At 38.4% G+C, this 5,421-nt stretch overlaps 1 long non-coding RNA gene across 1 annotated transcript; it reads right to left on the bottom strand.

Annotated features, from left to right (window-relative positions):
• Nucleotides 1-397: 397 nt before the first annotated feature.
• LOC113894697 lies at nt 398-4,995 on the bottom strand. Its single transcript, XR_003511640.1, has 3 exons — nt 4,938-4,995; nt 4,123-4,587; nt 398-668 (listed from the first exon to the last, which is right to left on the bottom strand). It is a non-coding gene; the product is annotated as an uncharacterized LOC113894697 (long non-coding RNA).
• Nucleotides 4,996-5,421: the final 426 nt, after the last annotated feature.

Raw genomic sequence — 5,421 nt, 5'->3', positions numbered from 1 at the left:
CCAGGCCAGCGCATCACAAGGTGTGATTTAGCTAGAATTTACCTGTATCTCAGAGAGGGAGTAGCGAGTGAGGAGCATCTGCATTGAGGGGCAGGGATCACATCCACCTGTTAGTTATGAGTCATTTTACACAATTATAGGAAATGGCAAAGTTTTCTTCCGGGTACAACGTGCAGGGATATTTCTGATCCCACCATCCAGCTAAATTCTTTTGCTACTAGTGTCAGGCAAGTGGTGAGCATGCACACGTGCTCAGTTGTGTCCGACTCTTTGGCGACTCCATGGACTACAGCCTGCCAGGCTCCTCTGTCCATGATACTTTCCAAGCAAGAATACTGGAGTGGGTTGCCGTGTCCTACTCCAGAGGATCAGCCCAACCTAGGGATTGAACCTGCGTCTCTTGCGTTTCCTGCATTGGCAGGCAGATTCTTTACCACTGGTGCCACCCGGGAAGCCCAAGGTAAGTGTGGACTTCTGGAATTATGCGAGGCTTTAATGGCAGATTCACACATAGCCTTCCCCTCTTCTTCAATCTCAAGGCAGTGAGGACAAATCCACTTTCTTTCTCTCACACTCACAACAGTGACGGAGTTGGGCCTCTCCTCAGCACTTGATTGTTGTTCTGGGAAGAAAGCAGTGTGGCCGTATCCATTCATCTGACTCCTTCTCTGTAGATTGACAAAAAGAAAATGGATGACCTCATCTGGTCATTCCAGTTCCACAGAATTTACTCCAAATTAAAGAGAACATTCAGTTACAAATTGTGATGATCAAGTTGCAGGTAATACTTAATGCCTCTATGAAGCAAGATAAAATTGATCTTTGCTTAGGCATCCTTTCAAAGACAGGGAGCCTCATGTAACTGATAAAAGAGATCAGATGGGCTATGATATAGTCTAACGCACCCATTGTGTTCTATTTAAATTATTTGACTTCACTCACTGACTACTGTCTGTGCTTAGTTAACATCTCAGATTTGAGGGTAAAATGGCCATATTCTACATACTGACAAAGTGACCTGGTACATAATAATCCTGCAGTGTTAATAAATGAGCCTCAGCCCAGACAGCTCACAGAAGTACAGAACATACCAACGCAGCAAAATTCCAGCTGGCAATCTGGGACTCTCACAGCAAACTAGAACAAGTCCTTCCTTCTCCACACCCACTAATGTAGGCTTATGCCCTAAGTCACCTCCCTGACATGATTATTTTTTTTTCAGTCTTCAGAACACCAGGAAAACACCAGCTGCTTGACTCCTCTGTACTCCTAACAAAATCACTGATGATCTTTGAGCCGGCTTTCTTAATGCCTTCTGCATTGATTTGTTCCAACAGATAATTCTAGTGGGACTGAGTTTTGGCAACAAAAGACAGAGGACCCAGACTAGGCATCTTGCCTAAACCTGAGAACCAGAGTCACTTTTATTATAGCATTGACACATCTTGCTTTTAAAAAAGGTAAACCCCATACTCTCCCACCTTTCCTATTCTGGTGATCCCAAACCGCCCCCTTTCTGGTCTTCTGTCTTCCAGATATACTGGTTAATATCTTATCTACATTAGCAAGAATGATGTATTACTGTCTTGTTTGCCAATCCCAGGTTAGCCTCCTTTCCAAATTCTTTCTTCTTCTTTCAGAGAATGTGCTGCTCAGGTCTTATCGTAGCAGTAAACATTAATTTTACTTTGTACTTACTGTAGTAACCTCTAGGTAAAATGGTAAAGGTAAGTTTTCTTTCTCAGAACCTCTCTCAACTTTGGTCCTAGGCACACACTTCAGACTTCCATGTTTTCTCTATTCTTCCCTCTAATATAATTAACTTTCCAGAAAATAAATCATTCACTCTATGATATAGGATTGGCAAAACTTATCCCCTCTCCAAAGATGTTCGCTTTAACAGAGAACCAAAATCTCAATTTCCAGCTCTAGAAATACAACATCTGTAAGAGGTCTTGGGGAAAGATACCTTTAAATCATACCCTTTAGGACATAGTATTCATATTGGGCAGAACATCCTACTTCATGAGTTAATATCAGTTTTTTTTAATGAGATAAAAGAGAAGTAAATAAAAATATCAAGGTCAGAATCACTTACAGTAAAGGTAAATAATGTTTCTTAGAATTTTCATTCCTGTTACACATATGTATGTATAACATGTATGTGTATATAATTATATATAAAAAGTATAAAGGCATTTTTATGGTGTTCATCACCAAAAAGTGGAACTAACGTGTCTGGCTTACACCTTTAACAGGTGCTTCTGAAACTATCAGTTGCATAAAACCAACATTTTTCAATTTCCAGTCTCAGACCAACACTTTAAAAAAAAACAATAAAAAGAAATAATTAGCAGAATGATATTAACACACATAAAATTATGCTGTTACATTCCTATCTTCCTATCTTAACCATCTTTTCTCAATTGCTGTGCTTATTTCGTAATAGGCTGGTTAAGAAACAGTTTGAGGGCTGGCACTGGCCTCCAGCCTACACTTTGGAGAACACTGCTTTAGGATACACATTCCTCAGGCAGGGAGCATGTTTTGGTCACCTGTGCACCTCCTCGGGTAGCACAGAGTGGGCACAGTTAGCACAGATTGATTGCTGGTTAAGTTGAGTCAATTAACCTATTAACAGATGGCAGCTTCAGCAGTAACTAACTCATTCAACCAGTGAAAAGACTATTTTTTTGCATTCAGAACTTAGGCAATAGAAACTGGCTAAGATCAGCTCATCCTAATCAATATTCTATGGCAGCCATGGTTCATAATGGCGATGTTAATTATTCTTCTACGTTAAATGGCAAATATGCTTTTTTTTTTCCATATCAGCAGTTTACAACTTACCTTCATGAATTAGAATGACATCACTTACAAAGTAAATAACATATGATCAAAACAAAGCCAAAATCAGAGATAGAACCATTTTAGCTCTAACATGACCAAGAACTTCAGTGTTGAACTTTGATACACGATTCATAGATAATTTACAGAAAGTAGTTAGTGGTGTTGCTAAGACTAGCCCTATTTTTTAAGGTGGAGGGGAATTTGAAAAATATTTTTTAAGGTTCCCTTCCTTGAAATGTAGATAAGTATGTAAGTTGCTACCAGAAGTCTTTATAAGGAAGAGATTGAGAGATATCTGAGACGTAAAGTCTAAAACTGGACTAGGGCACCACTGGAGATTCCATTAAACCTTTTAATTCTTGCATAGCACATATAGAATACTGATTTTAAATCTCAACAAAACTATCAGCTAGCCTAAAGAGAGGACATCAGTTGAAAATGCCCTGGGGAAAGGATTTTCCAGACTTACGTGTGTCCCCAATTGTAGCTGAGGCTTGAAAAAAACTGTATGCTGATTAATTCCCTTTTTGCCAGTGGAGTGTAAACAAAGATGCCTTATGGTTGTCCCTCTTTAAAGACATGGAACAGAGACATGCTGGCTGTAAATGAGTCACCCAGTCTGGATGGGAGCTACAGCCACAGTGCCCAGATCCCATATCCTAGAATGTCTGGCCACCAAAGGACAGCCTTGTCATGGAAGCATGGTACTTTTTATTTTATTTTTGAGGGTCAAGTTATTCTACTTCTTGCATAAAAGAAATAAAGTAAGATTATGTGAGTCAGATCAATGTTAGAGCCTCACATATTAACTCTTAATCAGGTAATGCTATGATTTCAACCTTCTTTTATCCTACAATATAATACTCTGTAAGAAAGAATGTGTGAAGTAAAATGGCTACTCAAAATTTTTTATATAAAGACAGAAATTTCCATAAAGATGGTGAATTAATGTGTAATCATGTCATAGTACAGACATACAGTGGTAATTTGTCTTGCTTTACAGAAAATGTACTGTGTAGAAAATGAGAAGTGCTAGTTGTATTAGCCAAAATACAACTATTCACCAACATTTTTATTGTGCCAGTTTGTCTCTCCCATCACACATGCACACACATACACACAAACACACAATTAAATCACACAATATAAAACTTGACAAAACAGCCATTCCTTTTGAATACTAGCACAATTGCTAGCATTCCAGGTAAGAGAATTTTCCAAAATCTTTTGCAAATTCCCTCCCACTACACATTTATAAAACTAATCACTCACCTTCAGAGGATGTTATGGAACCAATCCCAATATTTTACTTAAGAACAGGTGAGTAAATAGCACAAATCAAAACTTTATCCTGTCGTTCCTCTCTGAATCATGGTGCTAGGTAATCCAATAGGTGAAAGAAGCATCTCAATAAAAATACTTTAGCTAATAAAAATACTATAGCCAAATGATAGAGCATCAGCCTTTTTGTGAACCACAACAAATGATTTGAGGCAATTAGTGTCAAGGTCTGCTAAAAGTCAGAAACACAGTCAGATATAATGGGTCCATTGAACTAAATCTGAGTCTGACCAAGCTCCTGGATGCAGCTGCCAATGTTCAGGAAATATGGAGGATAAACATGTTGAACTTCACCATGAGGATGCAATCAAAGAAGTCCAGCCTCCAAGACACTTCGGTGAAATAGCCTAGGTTCTTCAACAAACTGTATGGCAGAGACAAGAATGGAGGATAAACCTGTAGATTAAAAGAGACAAAAGACATCAGTTTTTAATAGGCAAAATCAACTACAGTATGATAATGCATATTTAATGACAAAATCAAAAAGAGGGAAGTGATTACCTTTGGAGAGAGGGGCAGGTGTGTGGGACGGGTTACCTGGAGGAGTTTCTGGAGTGGTTGGCATAACTTTATATTTTGGCACAGGCAGTAGTTAAAACCGTATTTGGCTTATAATAATTCAGAGCTATACAATTCTTTTGTGTGGTTTTTCTGGATCCGTATTTTATTTTACAATAAGAAAGGAAAAATATATAAACCTTGTGATGGGAAAAAAGAACAGATCTGTTTGACACCTCATCACTCACCTGGAAAATAGCACAGAAGCTCACAGAAATATCTTCCTTGCATGATTTACAAGTATTACCTTCTCTAAAATGAAGGACTCTTTCCCGTAAGTAGTGCTTGAGTTTTAAATTCCTCACATATTTCCAAAGTACACAGCTGAAACTAGCCCTGTGGTTAGCTATCACATCAAGAGTCAAATATTAGCCTTACGGGCAATTAAAAATCACACAAATATTTTACAGAAATTCTAGGTAAAACCTGCACCTAGTTTCTGGCTATAGGCTATGATAATACAATGGCTTCCCAGCTTGTGTTCCTGACCTCTTACAATCCTCTCCACATTGCAATAAGTATGCTTATTTTTAAAAACTAAATGAGAATGTTATGAGCACTTAAGGAAAAAGCCATGTGTTTCTTGTAAAGTAAAACACACCTCGCCTATGACCCATCAATTTCATTCCCAGGGATTTGCTCAAGAGAAATGAAAGTACAGTCAGCCCCCTG

This window comes from Bos indicus x Bos taurus, chromosome 6 (genome assembly GCF_003369695.1).
Source record: "Bos indicus x Bos taurus breed Angus x Brahman F1 hybrid chromosome 6, Bos_hybrid_MaternalHap_v2.0, whole genome shotgun sequence".
Classification (NCBI taxonomy): Eukaryota; Metazoa; Chordata; class Mammalia; order Artiodactyla; family Bovidae; genus Bos; species Bos indicus x Bos taurus.
This window is presented reverse-complemented; position numbering and strand designations above follow the sequence as displayed.